Genomic DNA, 17,627 nt, shown 5'->3' with positions numbered 1-17,627 from the left:
TATTGAGTGTTGTTAGAAGGAAAGGTACTGTAACACAGTGGTAAACATACCACTGTCCTAGCTTTTTTTAAATGTGTTGCAGGCATCCATTTCAAAATGAGCAAATATTTGCACAAAACAATACAGTTTATCAGTATGAACATTAAATATCTTGTCTTTGTGGTGTATATATATATATATATATATATATATATATATATATAATATACACACAGTGGTGGACACAGCTAACCCAAAAAATTAGCTTAGATAACAGATAATCAGCTAACTGAAAAGTTATCTTTTATAAAGCTAAGCTGATAAACCACCCAAAAATTTATCGGAAGCTACAGATAACCGATTACTTCCAGTACTGTCTCCAGTACACTTGCAACTACTAACAAGCTGATTTTGAGTTTTAACACCACAATCGCTTCTGGTAGCATCAAAGGCAACTACAGACCCAAACAATGAGTCAGCACTTCTGTCTTTGTGTGCCCTGCCCTTTACTGGAAGCCCCTGTTTACTACATAGCTTGAAGCAGTTGAGAGGAGCACAAAGCTCAACTCTCTACCCAGTAACAGCATTGCCGTGAGGCGGAGGTCTTGGAAAATAAAGCAGTGCTGACTTATGGTTTAGTTTATAAATAAAATTAATACTGATAGAATAACTCCATTAATGTCAATTCTGTCATTTGTACAAAGTTAAAATATAACATATATTATTTAATGTTGAATAATGCACAAATTCTGAAGTTTTGTAACAAACACAGACAGATGGCAAAGGATTATGGGTAAAATGTGCCTCCGCTAACACTGATTGGTTGACTCATTCATTCTATGTAAACCAACACACTAATGTGAGGTGTGTCGTGTGCTGGTGTTTACAGATAAATGTGCTTGTGTAAAATATGCCATTTTTTTTATTTGTAAAAAAAAAAGGCAAGTTGTAATTAGATAACTGTCTGATATAACTGGTGTCAAAATAAATAGAACACTGCCAACTACTGGATGCTCAGTACTTGGGCGAATACTGCCATGAACACTACTGGCCAGTAGATGGCAGTAGAGACCATGAAAAGTTGCCAAAACAAAATTCCAGATAATCCGTGTCTGCTACATTTAAGATGCGTGGAATTTAATAAACACCAACTGAATTTTAGACATCTTATATATATTACTCTGGAACAAAGACGACAGACAGTGTTTGACATAAGCAGGACTCTAATAGCAAACAGGAATCCATTGCAGTGATTCCAATTGAAAATAATGGAGGAGCAATCTGAGCTTCTGCCATTTTTACATAAAACAAACACAATAACAACATCTACAGTATAATCCTAGAGAATATCTTCACGAGAGTTTTAGGCACAATATACAAAGAGCCTGATCAGAGCATCTCAAATGCATTTCTTCTGTCGTGAATGTACTGAGGTACCCATAATGCACCTGGGCACAGCATGTCCACACTAAAACCTTCAAAATTAGTGAATTATTTTAAAACTAAAACATAGTAAGTCCCTTCGGCTGCTCCCTTGTTTGTGCACTCGGGGTCACCACAGCAAATCCAAGGTGGATCTGCATGTTGAATTGGCACAGGTTTTACGCCTGATTCCCTTCCTGACGCAGCTCCACATTACATGGAGAAATGTGGCAGGGGTGAGATTTTAAAACTAAAACATATGTCTGATATTTTCACTTTATCATACTTCAGATGCAATGTTAATTTAAATAATTTGTCCAAAATTAGTTTGGTTAAAATTTTAACCATAGGTTAAAACTATGCCTCTGTATGACTTGGGTGATATTGCCAGCGTATCACTATAGGGTCAAAAGAAATGAGCCTTTTTTTTCTTTTTTTGTGACCAGTTCTCCTTTGCTTGCAGAGGATAGAGCAGTTTCTTCTAGAACCAGCTCTCCTCTGTTTACGGAGGATAGAGCTGCGCATCTACTATAAAATATTTAACAGCTGGGTACTTAACTGATTTTAAATTTCATAGATGTTTGTAACTATTCAGCTTTGTTTACCATATCTGCAAAAATACATTAGCGGTCTAAAAATTATCGGACCAAAACTTATCGGAAGATAATTAATCCAGTAGCGGTTTACAAAGTTATCTGAAAAGCTAATCCGATAATGAAAACATTATCTTTGATAATTAGCGTTTAGCGGATTCACGGAACTGTGCCCACCACTGTATATATTAGAGCCCGACCGATATGGATTTTTTGATGCTGATAACGATATTTGGATGAAAAAAATGCAGATAATCGATAAATCGGCTGATTTGCCTATAGCTGATAAATCAGCCGATATTTTTTTTAAAGAATAAAATGTTCTTTTTTGGACCCTTAACAAAAAAGGTATGAGCTAAAAGCTGAAGCTTTGTCCTCATATTGATTAACTTTATAACAGAGAAGAATTTTCAAGTTCAAAAAATGCAGTCAAGAATTAAACCTTAGTGAAATTAGCAAATACATATTTTTAAAAAGAGTTGTGAAATTCATCTGATATTGTACCTCTTGTTGCTGTAACTTAGATATAGGTTCAGGATAAGGACATAGATCCTTATAAACTTACTTGTATGCTTTTGTCAGCCGATCAGTGCAGTATGACGGCGAACTACGGGGGCCGGTGATGAACACATTTAAGCAGGGGTGTAAGCAGCTCTCAGTTGAATGGAGTCAGAGCTCCCTCTACTGGACAAAAGTTGCAAGGACATTTTACATTGGCAACACAAACATTATTTCAGTAACTGTTCTGTGTATGAGAAATTATTGGCATTCTATCAGCAAAATTTCAGCCGATAGTGAGTACTATGAAAAGGGCTTATATCGGCTGATAATATCGGCCGGCCAATATATCAGTCGGGCTCTAGTATATATATATATATGTGTGTGTGTGTGTGTGTGTGTGTGTGTGTGTGTGTGTGTGTGTGTGTGTGTGTGTGTGTGTGTGTATACTCATAACAACAAACACCAAAGAAGCGTGCATGAGCAATTCACTGATGAACTAAAATTTCTTAACACAACCAGACAAACAATAGTGTACAATGCACTAACCCAAAAACAGGGACAAAATTTGGTGAACCTAATTCTTCAGACTATAAGAAGTATTTTTTTTTTTTTTTATTGTTGTAAAGCTTTTTAAAGCCAACTAACGTACCAAGCAGTGGTGTCAAAAGTACACACATTTATTACTTAAGTAGAAGTATAGATACTGCAGTTTAAAAACACTCTGGTAAAAGTTGAAGTATCAACTTGACCTCTTTACTCAAGTAAAAGTGAAAAAGTATGTGCTCCAAAACCTACTTAAAGTATAAAAGTATAAAGTAACCTTTAAAAAAAAAAGGTAGATGCCACTATATGAATTGAAAGCTTAATTTAAAAACTGATTCGTTCTACATGTGGCCCAAGACCCAAAACCCAAAATTACCCCCCCAACACCACCTGCACGAAAATGTTTCAATTCTATAAGCTCTGAAATGCAATCTGGGAATATTCCAGACAATAAACTGCAGTGAGTGCAGCATCCATTTAGTGAAGGAAAAAAAAACAAAAAAAAACACAACTTTCCTTATTCAAATTCATTCCAGTAGTATCCTGCTCTTACAAGGATGCAGCAGTTTTCTAGTTTGGCAGATAGTTCTGGAGAAAATCACAACACATTGAAAATATGGTCTGACCGAAACAAACTGTCATTAAATAAGACAGGGATGAAGTGGAGGTGTAAGAGTCACTAGGTGTTCACAGGAAACATGTATGTATGGATGTATGTATGTATTTATGTATGTTCATTGTTAGTTGCTTTTATATTTTCTGTTGTGTTTCTATTCAGGTTCTTTTTGCCTCTTTCTCTAAAATTGTATATAATAATCATTAGATTATTAATATATAAACAAAAATAAATTTAAGAAATATTACAATTTGAAAACAAATGCACCCGAATGTGATGAGAGCTGCTTAATGCTAACTTTTAACATTGAAAATGCCATAGACATGCTAACGCGTTAGCGTCGCTCCCGTTTTTAAATTATAAAATACATCTATCAACTGTTTCAGAAGACCATAACAGGTCGGTTTAACATAGAAAAGGTAAATAATACTCACAGAAGTATGCTCTTTAGGGTTTTAGCGGGGGAAAATTAAGCGAAAGAAAGAAAGAATAAATGAAGCAATAGGTCGAAGCATCGCTTCAATCTGCGAACCACTGCTTCGATTGGTTCACGGTTCAAAGCAAAGCCGTTGATTACAGGCGCACATGACGTGAAATATATATATATAAACATTAAACTGAAGCCAAGAGTAACGAGGCTGTTTGTTTTAAAAATGTAAGGAATAGAAAGTACAGATACTTGTGTGAAAATGTAATGAGTAGAAGTCAGAAGTAGGCAGAAAAATAAGTAATGGAGTAAAGTATAGATACCTAAAAAGTGTACTTAAGTACAGTAACGAAGTATTTGTACTTCGTTACTTGACACCTCTGGTACCAAGTAATTAAATGTTATCAGGACAATTATTCCAAATGTTAACACCTTTAACGGAAACACAATGGCTTTTTACAGTAGTTAGGATCTTTAATTTTTCAAAAAATGATATTCCTCTTAAATTATAACTGGAGACCCCTGTTTTAAAAGGATCCTGGATATGTTGAGGCAAAAGTTGATGTAATCAACCAAGTCCAAGAATTTTAGAATATGTGAACAGGCAATTCATGGATTCATTGACTCACGATTTGGTTTGTTACTGAAAATTCTTATTGCTTTCTTTCGTAACAAACATATTGGATTTGTATTAGTTTTATATGTGTTTCCCCAAACCTCAATGCAATAAGTCATATATGGAACAAGTAAAGAATGATATAAAGTAGTTAATAAATGTCAGGACAGGAAGTCTTGTGCTTTATGCAGAATTGCAATGTCTTTTGACATTTTTGATTTAACATAATGTTTTTTCCAGCTTAATTTATCATCAATAAATACACCAAGAAATTTTGTATCAGTTACAATTTCAATTTCAAAATCATGTAAAAATACATTTCTGTGTAAGTTCCTGGACTTGTTTTCAAATATCATACACTTGGTTTTACCAAAACCGAGCAATAGTTTGTTTGAATCAACCTTTGTTTAAATTTCTGTAATTCCTTCTCCATCACATCCAGGTGCTGTCCCAAATGATCCCCACTACACAACACAGTTGTATCATCAGCAAATAAAATACAACTTACAGACTTGGAAACCAAACATACGAGGTCTGTCCGTAAAGTATAGGTCCTTTTTATTTTTTTCAAAAACTATATGGATTTCATTCATATGTTTTTACGTCAGACATGCTTGAACCCTCGTGCGCATGCGTGAGTTTTTCCACGCCTGTCAGTGACGTCATTCGCCTGTGAGCACTCCTTGTGGGAGTCGTCGTCCAGCCCCTCGTCGGAATTCCTTTGTCTGAGAAGTTGCTGAGAGACTGGCGCTTTGTTTGATCAAAATTTTTTCTAAACCTGTGAGACACATCGAAGTGGACATGGTTCGAAAAATTAAGCTGGTTTTCAGTGAAAATTTTAACAGCTGATGAGAGATTTTGAGGTGATTCTGTCGCTTTAAGGACTTTTCACGGTGAGAGACGTCGCGCAGCGCTCTCAGGCAGCGTCATCAGCCTGTTTCAAGCTTAAAGCCTCCACATTTCAGGCTCTGTTGATCCAGGACGTCGTGAGAGAACAAAAAAGTTTCAGAAGAAGTCGGTTTCAGCATTTTATCCGGATATTCCACTGTTAAAGGAGATTTTTTTAATGAAAGATGTGCGGGCGGATTGCAGCGTCGGCTCGCAGCCGCCGCGACGCTCCGTCACAGGAAAAACACCTCTGCTGGAAGCCTTAAGGACAAGTTGGAACATCTCCAGCTGATAAACAATTTCTCATATACTCACTCCACTGAAAGCCATCAAAAGCCAACTGGATTTTAACAAATGGTTATCAACACGGAGGTGTTTTTCCTGTGCCGCCGCACTGCGTCAGCTGCGTCACGACGCGCGGACCCGTCCGCACATCTTTCATTAAAAAAAATCTCCTTTAACAGTGGAATATCCGGATAAAATGCTGAAACCGACTTCTTCTGAAACGTCTCTGTTCTCTCACGACGTCCTGGATCAATAGAGCCTGAAATGTGGAGGTTTTAAGCTTGAAACAGGCTGACGACGGCGCCTGAGAGCGCTGCGCGACGTCTCGCACCGTGAAAAGTCCTTAAAGCGACAGAATCACCTCAAAATCTCTCATCTGCTGTTAAAATTTTCACTGAAAACCAGCTTAATTTTTCGAACCATGTCCACTTCGATGTGTCTCACAGGTTTAGAAAAAATTTTGATCAAACAAAGCGCCAGTCTCTCAGCAACTTCTCAGACAAAGGAATTCCGACGAGGGGCTGGATGACTCCTCCCACAAGGAGTGCTCACAGGCGAATGACGTCACCGACAGGCGTGGAAAAACTCACGCATGCGCACGAGGGTTCAAGCATGTCTGACGTAAAAACATATGAATGAAATCCATATAGTTTTTGAAAAAAATAAAAAGGACCTATACTTTACGGACAGCCCTCGTATTTCATAAATATATTAAAGAATGGCCCAAGGATTGAACCCTGGGGCACCCCACAAGTAATCTTCAAGAATTCAGAAATTGTCCCACTAATATGGGCACACTGATTCTTGTGTGTAAGTAGCTGTCCAATCATGTGCCAATCCCCTGATACTATACTTCTGTAATTTGTCCAATAGCAAAGTATGATCCATAGTATCAAATGCTTTCTGTAAATTAAAAAAACCCTACAATATATTGCTTATTTTCAATTGCATTAGTAATTTGTTCAACAAAATCAATTACAGCCAATGAAGTAGTGCGATTATTTCTAAAACTGTGATGCTGCTCGCCAAGTATATGATGTTTAGTGCAATCATTTAACCTCTTTACAAATACTTTTTCCAAAATTTTTGAAAATTGTGGTAAGAGTGAGATCAGCCTATAATTTGAAAAGACATATTTGTCACCAGATTTAAACAGCAGTATCACTTTAGCAGTTTTCATTAATGGTAAATTACAAATATATATTAAAGGTTTAACAGTACAATCAGTGATCTTTTTAATCAAAAACATATCAAAATTATCACTGTCAGTTGATTTTTTTCCCCCTCGAGTTTATGAACTGTCATTTATTTCATTTTCATCTGTCTCTTTAACAAACATTGAATCCAGAATTTTATTAATTGTTTTACTGCTCTCCAACGAGCACATTTTAGAAGATACAATTGAATTTGCTAAATTGTTACCCACATTTACAAAATAATCATGAAAATGATCCGCTACTTTGTTTTCCTTAACAATTGTATCATTGTAACAATTATGATTTCATTTAAAAGCTTCCAAGTGCCTTTATTATTTGTTTTATTTTTTCCCAGTAAATCACTATAATGCTGGCTTTTACAAGATCGCATAATGTTAGTTTGCTTTTATATATCTTATATATTCTCTCAACTTCATTTGTTCTGTTTTAAAAACTGCTTATACAAATTTTTTTTTTACATGCATTCTGAAATCCCTTAGTGATCCAAGGTTTATCAACGTCTTTCTTATTTCCAACTTTTGACACAAAGGGACAATGTTTATCATATAAACTGAAAATAATATAAATGAATGATTTGTAAGATTGATCTATATCCTCAATATAAATATCACTCCAGTTTTGATGCATTATATCCATTCTAAGATTTTCCATAGTTTCCTCTGTTATTTTCCTTGTGAAAATTTGTAATTTCAATATGATCAATTTTATCAACTAATGAAATGAAAGAAGCAAATCCCGGCAAATGATCACTGATATCACTAATAAGTAGTCCACCCATTAAATTCCCCTCAGTAACATTTGTCAATATATTGTCAATAAGTGCCAATGTATTCACAGTTATCCTAGTTGGATGGGTAATCACTGGATACAATCCCATATAAAACATAGAAATTATGAATTCAGCTATATGTAACAGACTATGTGGATTTTAGGAACTCCATATCAAAGTCTCCACAGACAAAAGCTTATTATTTTTAATTATGTTGTACATATCTATCAGTTTTTCCACAAAAATATTTGTTTGATCAAGGAGCTCAATAACATTTTTTGAACAATTTCACTTTGATAAATAGATCTAACGTAAAGTGCCAGGTCACCACCCCAATTATTCATCCTATTTGTAGCAAACAAAAAAACAAAAAAATCATAACCCTCAAGCTGGACAGTGTCAACATGCTCATCTTTCAACCACATCTCGGTAATTGTAATAACTGAAAAAATGTTTATTGCCAATTTTTAAGCAATCCTGAATTTTAGACAAGTTCATAGAAAGACTTCTGCTATTAAAATATATAATGGAGAATGTCCCGTTTGTCAAAGAACAATTCTTAAATTGCTCCTCAGTAAAGTAATTGCTATGATGATTAATATTTTATAAAACAATCAATTAATAAAAACAATCAATTTGTTAGTGCCAGTGTCTCTTAATTAATTTAAACCATTAATATTTTTAAAAACAATCCGGATCATTATATTCAATGTAATGACATCTATCTTCAGTATAATAATAAAAACAAAAAATTGAGCTCCTGTGCAGAAGAAAATTGGACAGAATCAGCTGATGTCCTAAAAAATCATAATCCACAAACCAAAAAATGTGACTAAATAAAGTCTAATTGCTTGATATAAACCTTTATCACATATTACAACAAAAATCTGCCCTGTACTCATAAACTAGGCCCCATGAGATACAAGAAAAATAGGGCTGATAAATCATACATTTGTCCTATCAGTTTTACTGCCACCGCTGCTGCTCCAATATATTTGTTAGTGCCAGTGTCTCTAAGCTGTACAACATAGCTGGTCTCACTGCTGTTTCCAACAAAGCTGCCTCTAGTAAGGTCTAACCTTACCAACCCCCGGGAGCAAGCACACAGGTGAGAGTGGTAAGGAAAACTCCCTCTGTTGATTTGAGGAAGAAACCTCAAGCAGCTCAGACTCGAAGGGGTGACCCTCTGTTTGTGCCATGCTACTGACACACTTGGCAATACAAATATGCATGAAAATTTGGGAGTCCATGCTTGTGTCCAGGACGGGAGGCTTGCAAAAGAAGAAACCCACACCCACTTGTTGATGGAGCCACACCTCAGAGTGAGAAAAAAAAAAACAGAATCAGGTGGCAGAAAGACTACAAATAAGGTATAATTTGTCAGTATTAAACAAAGAACAACAGAAGAAATACTAAGGTGATCGCCAGCCACTAGCCCTCAGCTTCACTAAAAGACCCAGACTTTAGATAAAGTTGAGGCTGCAAGCCGTTCTGTTTACTAATAAAATTAATTTAAAATGGTAGGAAGCATAGTACCATACCATGCCAGTATCCTAGCCATACAAAAGAGAAAACCATTTTATTGATGCAGGGAGATCATTCCACAAAGCAGGTGCCCGATAAGAGAAAGCTCTGTGACCCGCAGACTTTTTAGTCACCCTAGGGACACAAAGTAGTCCTGTGCCCTGAGAACACAGAGCCCAGGCCAGTACGTAGGGTTTAATTAGGTCATCTATGCAGGGAGGTGCTAGTCCGTGAATAATTTTATAGGTTAAAAGCAGAACCCTGCCTGCACTCTTCATCTCTCTACCACACTCGCCATTACATTAAACAGTTAACCCCAAGTATTTAAACCCATCTATTTTCAGATTCCAAATCAGAATCAAATTTATTGCCAAGTAAGTTTTCATATAGAAGGAATTTGATTTGGTGTCATTGGTGCATAAACAACAATAAAACAAAAAAGAAAAAATACTTCTGTAAGAAATAAAGGAGTCAAATAGATACCCTCAGCCGTCTGCCAGAGTGTAGGGTAACAAAAAGTTGGTGTTTTGGGTCAGAGGAATCAGCCACAATCTTCCTTGCTTGCCTCAGGGCCCTGGAGGTGTAAAGGTCCTGTAGGGATGGCAGATTGCAGTTGATCACCTTCTCTGGTCCGTGAATGATATGCTGCAGTCTGCTTCTGTCCTTAGCAGTGGCATCAGCATACTAGACGGTGATGAAAGAGGAGATAATGGACTCGATGGCAGTGTAGAAGTTTACCATGACTGTTTTTGAGAGAGCTGATGTTTAACTCCCACTTGAGGTCCTCGGTGATGGTGATCCCCAGGTAAAGGAATGACAGCCCTGTTTAAACATAGACGGTAAGAGCTCCTGGAAGCGTCCCAGAAGAGTTTTTGGCCGTTGTAAGGATCAAACGCCATTGTCAACGCCGGCACTAGGGGGCGTGGCTTAGTTCAGGCTTTACCAGGAATCGTCGAAAAAATTATTCAACATGTCGAATAATCCCGGGTGCGCTCCCGGAGAATTCGCGTGACGACGGAGACAACGCGAACAACGGCGTTTGATACTTTTTAATCGCCGTTTCATCCTGTCCCTTCCGTGCCACAGTTTACACCGCCGTAATTGGTGGCCGGTGTTGTATCCCTAACCAACGGCGTTTAAAACGGCGACAGAGCCCACATCGGCATTCTCAAATGCATTTTAACCGGCGACAGAGGCAGACAAAATGGCGGCGCTAGCGGACAGTACGTCGTTCTAAACACCACCTCCCGGTTAACGGTGTTCCAAACGGCCGATAGGCGGCGGTCAATATAAAAACGCTAGCGCGCTGCATGCAGGCCTCTCACTCACGGCCAGCTCCAGATATTTTTGCAGAGAAGCTCCAGTATGCCTCCTAAAAGAAAATTGGCAGCAGCAAGGACTTACCAAGAGGTCTGGTTCAGAAGCAGAGGAGAGCCCTGTAGTGGAGACGAGCAACACATTGAGGAGGGGAAAAGGAAAGGAGAATAAAAGGCTAAGAGATGAGCTCCCTCCCCCTGCAGTGACAGCTGCTTCAGCCTATTATACTCTGGGGGTGGTGCCTATATGCAAAGGTTCCTGGAGTAACACAGGATTTGCCTGGATAAATCCAGCGGTACACAGGGCATTATCAGCGGCAGCAGAACACCGCTGTTCTTACGCGCGTCTTAACCTGCAATTGTAAAGGATAGAACTGGCTATTAACCTCCGTTGCCTGACGTGTGCCGGATGCTACTGCGTCAAAACGCCGCTTTATTCGGCGGATTTAGCGGCGTTTTATCTGCGCATTTGCGGCTAGTACCGCGCTCAAAACGCTGGCGAAATGCTCCGCCCCTTTCCACCGCGAAAACAGCCGGAACTACTGCGAACTTCGGTCTACGTACTGCCCGCGGACAAAACCATCTATGTGTAACCTGGGCTTTAGCTTCATAGTGGAGTAGAGCAGAGAAGGATTTTCTTTCACCAAAACAGATCAAATCCAGGCTTGCATCTCAGATGTACCTTCTGGCAATTTGTAGCTAAACTTTCAGGTCTTCTTTTTTTTTTTATATATATATATTTATTTCATTCATTTAAAAGAAAAAAAAAACAGAATAGCAGAAATAACAAAACTTTACAAACCCTTGAATGAAAAGGAGCAGATTGGAAGAACAAGTCTTATATTTTCTGCCCCTTTTTTACAATACAATCTTACAATATCAAGCATCATTAATGAACGTAATTTAACAGATTACATTTCTATGACTTTTGTCACATGCCACCAACTTATTTCTTAATTTTAACCATTATTTATAAGATTACATCCCTAACAGATTACATTTTAAACTTCAAACATTCTAAACATTATTAACAGATTACATTTTTGGCTTTGTCACAGCCCACTGACTTATTTCATAGTTTCATACTTACAAAATACATCTAGTTTAATACGTTTTTTAAATAATTTAAGCGACCTTGATTCTTTGATTTCTTTGTTGAGGTTGTTCCATAATTTTACACCATTCATTGCAATACTCCGTTCCTTTATCTTGGTTCTGAATCTTGGTTTTTTAAAGACTGCTATGCCTTTCAAATTATAACTACTTACTCTTTTTTCAAATATATTTTGAATGTTTATTGGTAAGGTATTGTTATTCGCTTGGTACATTGTTTGTAATAATTTCAAATCAACTAAATCATGAAATTTAAGTACCCTATACTTAATGAACAATGGACTAGATGGGTCTCTAAAACGACTGTTGCTAATCACTTTTAAAGCTCTTTTCTGCAAAATAAATAAAGGTTGCGTATAAGTTGTACATGTTGATCCCCAGATTTCTACACAATAAGTCAAATATGAAACAATCAATGAATTGTACAATGTTAATAATCCATAACTATTTAATGAGTATTTAACTTTATGCAAAACAGCAATAGCTTTCGCTATTTTTCCTTTTATGTAATATCTGTGTGACTTCCATGTAAAATCTTCATCAATCATAACTCATAAAAATTTTGTTTCTTTTACCCTTTGAATGTCCATTCCATCTATTTTTAATGACACATCATTTTTTTACTCTGTCATTAAACAATATGAAATTTGTTTTATTAAGATTAAGTGACAATCTGTTTATATCAAACCAATATTTAACTTTTTCCAACTCTGTGTTTATCACTTGTGCTACTTCCTGTATATCTGATGCAGAGTAAAATAATGTTGTATCGTCAGCAAATAAAATGCTACCAAGTACATTAAATACATTCACAAAATCATTGATATACAAAATAAACAGTTTGGGTCCAAGTACCGACCCTTACACAATTCTGATTTAGTATTATTTATCTGAACAAACTGTTTTCTATTTTCTAAGTAGCTTTTTACCCACTGATGTGCAATCCCTCTTATTCCATATTGTTGTAACTTGTGAAGCAATCATGAATGATCGATAACATCAAAAGCTTTTTTCAGGTCAATAAAAACACTTACAAAATAATCCTTATTATCTATTGCTGTTGATATTTTCTCTGTTAATTCCATAATTGCCATAACTGTCGAATGTTTTGTTCTGAATCCATACTGAGCATTATTTAAAATATGTTTTTCAATGAATTTATCCAACCTTGTCACAAAAACTTTTTCCATAATTTTAGAAAACTGTGGAAGCAATGACACTGGCCTGTAATTTGAAATGTTATGTTTGTCTCCATTTTTATATAATGGGACTACCTTGGCAATTTTCATTTCCTCTGGGAAAATTCCTGTTGACAGAGACAGATTACAAATGTAAGTGAATGGTTCAATAACAGTTTCTATTATACTTTTTACAGTCATCATGTCTAAATCTTCATAGTCAGTTGATCTTTTGTTTACACAGTTTTTTACAATATTCCTTATTTCATCTTTTTCTACATTGTCAAGGAAAATACTACTGACCGTATTTACAATTGTATTTAATTTATCTTGTACTATTGGTTTATTTCCCACCAGACTTGGTCCCACCTTTGAAAAATAATTATTAAACTCATTTACAACTTATTTTATGTCATATATCTCTTTATTTTCCTTGACAAGGTAATTTGGAAAAGTTGATTTCACTCCATCACTTTCCATCACACTTTTTATAATTCCCCATGTTGCCCTCATATTATCTTTACTCTTATTTAATTGTTCACTATAATAATCTTTTTTTTTTGTTTCCTAATTATTGTTTTTATATTTTTTGTATCTGTGTTCTGTTTCCTTTGTTTGCATTTTTAAAAAGCACCTATATAAATAGTTTTTCTTTACACAGGCGTTTTTTATTCCCTTAGTCAGCCATGGTTTGTTTACTCTTTTCTTACTAGTTTTTATTAATTTACAATTTTTATTATATGATTTCATCAGTATTTTCATAAATGAATTATATGCTACATTAATGTCACTGACATAAACTTCTTCCCAATTTTGATTTTTAAGGTCATAATTTAATGCCTCTAAGGCTTTTAATGACTTATCTCTTTTAAAGTTTATAACCGTTTTTTTTTTTTTGTACCTATTTTTATATTTAAATATTGAAAAAACTGGTAAATGATCACTAAGATCTGTCATCAAGATCCCGTTCTTAATAATTTCATCTGTTCTATTTGTAAATCTATTGTCAATTACAGTTGCACTTTGTGATGTAATTCTGGTTGGTTTTGTTATCAAGGGGAATAAGCCCGAGCTATTCATTGAATTTACAAAATCACTTGCTCTTTGGCAACTGGAGCTTTCCACATTAACATTAAAGTCTCCACACATAAAGAGTGTTTTGTTTTTGATTTGATGGAATAATTCTATTATTTTATCTGTAAATTTCACAACACAAGAGTCTGGTGCTCTGTATACACAACTGATTAGAATATTTTTAGATGTTTCTTGTACAATTTCCACAGTTACAATTTCTATGACATCATCTATTATTGTCATTTCTTCTACAATTTTACATGTCAGATCTGTTTTTATGTACAAAACAATACCACCGCCTTTTTTATCTCTTCTATTTACAAAATATAGCTCATATCCCTCCATTTGAACATCAGCCATGAGGTCATCTTTAAGCCAAGATTCTGTGATTGCAACAATGCTGAATCTATTTTTCAACTGGTTTAAATAATCCTTTATTTTTTACATTTTACAGTACAAGCTTCGGATGTTTATACTGTATGTATGAGTGACAGGGTATCTTCAGTAATTTTTTCACTATTTAACTGTTTTTCCATATAATACTCACAACCAATTGTAGTCAAGTCAAATATACTTTCAACAATATTGGTGTCTATGTGATATATTTTATCATCTGTTTCCATGTTTGTTCTGATTTTTTGTTGGTCATACTACCAACTGACATATTTATTTGTCTACTCAGGTCTGTACTTTGTAAGGTCCTCCATGTCTCTGATTTGTATACCCTTTGTTCCTTCTTTCACTCTAATCCAAACCCTACAGTTCCAGACCCATGTAGCAATGTGTTTCTGTTTTTTTAATAGTCTTGCTTCCCTGGCAATATCTGCATTTTTTTCGTTAGATGCTCATTTATATAGACATTTGTTCCTTTCAGATTCTTTGCCTGTCTTAGTAATTCATTTTTATATTTTCTGCTTGTAAATCGTATAATAATATTGGGTAGTTTATTTTCACTGTCTTTGGATGGAATTGTGTGACAGTCTGATATAGTATCTTGATGTATGACCTTTTTGATATAAAAAAATTGTAACTTGCTGTTCTAGTGTTTGTAGTTCTTCAGGTGGTGCATCCTCCCCACTGGCTCCACCAGAATCCACCACCCTTGCGTACGACTGATGTTTTGTTTCCAAACCAGATATTATAACCATCTTTACTAGAATATTGTTCAAGTTCATCCACCCGTTGCTCAAGTTTCTTAATAATCTTGTCCTTTTCTTTAACAAGATTTTGGAGCTCCTTGATCTCCTTCATCAACTTGTCTAAATTGGTCATGTCTTTTGATATACGGTTTAATGAGGTCTTTATCTCCTCTATATCTTCGTCCAATTTATCTGTCTTCCTAGGTGGTGCCATATTAAGTTACTCTTGTAGTTCAGTACAGGCCACTATTAATTATAAAACAATTCCCACTTGTAGACTCCACCACCTCCACCACCACAAATCCGGTCGCCGCACACCAACCTTCCCCGATGTTAATCCCGGATATAGCCGCCACCAGCCTCGGTCGTAGCCGCCGTCAGCCTCGGATGTAGCCGCCGCTAGCCTCGGATGTAGCCGCCGCCAGCCTCGGATGTAGCCGCCGCCAGCCTCGGATGCAGCCGTCGCCAGCCTCGGGTGTAGCCGTCGCCAGCCCCGGATGTAACCGACGCCGCAGGCCTGAATGGATTGCCTCTTGCCCCGACGCCGCGGGCCTGGATGGATTGCCTCTTCCGCCACTGCCGCGGGCCTGGATGGATCGCCTCTTCCGTTGACTCCGCGGGCCTGGATGGTTCACCTCCTCCACCGACGCCGCGGGCCTAGATGGGTTACCTCCTGCGCCGACGCCGCGGGCCTGGATGGTTCACCTCCGCTGACGCCGCAGACCTGGATGGTACGTCTCCGCCAACGCCGCGGGCCTGGATGGATCGCTTCCACCGACTTCGCGGGCCTGGATGGTACGCCGCCGGCCTGGGTAGGTCACCGTTAGCTTTGCGGCTAATCCGTTCTTTACTTTACTTACTTTCTTATTGATTTCGTACTTAATGCCACTGTTTTAAGCAAAAACTCAGCAAAATTCTGTGACACACCAAAATATTCGATACGCAGTGAACGCCGTCTACCGCCATTTTGTCTTGAACCTAGAAAAGAAAATGCTAGTGGAGGATTTTAAGAAAATCCTCCACTGTACCACTTCACCATGAAGATGGATAACTGGTGATACAAAATGCAAAGCTTACACTATGCATAATTTCTACAATCACAGCCATGTAAGCCTATAACGTCTTCTGGGTTGTCTGGGTGTCTTGGTGGCTTTCCTCACTGTTCTACTGTTCTAGTCTGAAACTGTTCAGTGGCAGCTTTACCATCAGAGAGCCTCGTCCACAACTACCACAAAAGACTCCAAGCTGTCAGTGATGTTAAAGGGGGCAATACACAGTATTAAAAACAGGGGTATGTAAAGTTTTGATCATGTTCATTTAGGTAGTCTGTTGTTTGCCAATAAATGGCTTCACCCAACCACTAACCATGAGTGAAAAAAGTTTTTGTGTTATTGTTCATATTTTCTGAAAAAAATGGCCAAAAAAAAAAAAAAATCTGCCAGGGTATATAACATTTTCAGCACAACTGTATGTAGCCAAAGCTGCTATTTTCTGCCTCTGTGGAAGTGTGCGCTCTGTTCTCTACTGCATGGTCATTTAACATTATTATTATTATTTTTTTTTTTTCTTGGATCATTTTCATTGTGTACAGATGCTGCTGAGTCTGGCTGTGGTAAAAGCTGCCGTGAATGAACGCTGTGACTCGTTAAACTTTTAAAGCTCCGGTTGCTCCGATCAGGTCTGCTGATTTGATCAGACCTGATCAATCAGGGCATCTGATGAGCACACCGACATGCAGCGACAAGGCTTTCATTTAAGAGTCACAGCACTTATTCAGGTTTGATCAGACCTGATTGATCAGGGCATCTGATCATCACACCTACATGCAGCGACAGCACATTTATTTTAAAGAGTCACAGTGCTTATTCAGGTTTGATCAGACACAGAGAGAGAAAGAGAGAAAGCAACAAAGAGAGAGAGTGCGCGACAGAGGGAGAGAGCAAGACAGAGAGAGCGAGACAGAGAGAGAACGCAACAGAGGGAGACTGCGTGACAGAGAGAGAGAGTGCGCGGCAGAGGGAGAGAGAGTGATGGACCTGCTGTTTCTGTTGTGTTTCTGGATTTCTGAGTTGAGGTTCGATTCCCTGTTCTGAGCACACACATGTCCATCAATTAGATCAGCTGTTCTGATCATACAGAGGTGCTGTCGCTGCATGAACATGTTCTCCAGCTGATTCCTCTGGATGCACACATTCAGTTTTTGGATATGTACAGGAGCACCGTGTTGCACAGGCTTGCATGCAGTAATGCTGTACTACGCAGACCTGCTTAAAACTGTGTATTGTCTGTGTTCAGTGCTCTATGCCAAAGACATTTAAACATGTTTAATTTCTTCCATCCTATGTGCGTAGCCCTCAACATACTGCTGCGTAGGGAGAAAAAAACTCGACGTAGCACTGCTAAAAGTGGGCGTAGAGCTGCTCAACT

General features: G+C 37.3%; 1 protein-coding gene across 1 annotated transcript in view; it reads left to right on the top strand.

Annotated features, from left to right (window-relative positions):
- Positions 1-17,627, top strand: part of mpp7a (membrane protein, palmitoylated 7a (MAGUK p55 subfamily member 7)) — an 866,557-nt gene that overhangs the window by 740,761 nt on the left and 108,169 nt on the right.

Source organism: Thalassophryne amazonica, chromosome 1, assembly GCF_902500255.1.
Source record: "Thalassophryne amazonica chromosome 1, fThaAma1.1, whole genome shotgun sequence".
Lineage (NCBI taxonomy): Eukaryota > Metazoa > Chordata > Actinopteri > Batrachoidiformes > Batrachoididae > Thalassophryne > Thalassophryne amazonica.
Note: the sequence above shows the minus strand (reverse complement) of the source record. Positions and strands in the feature narration are given on the sequence as shown.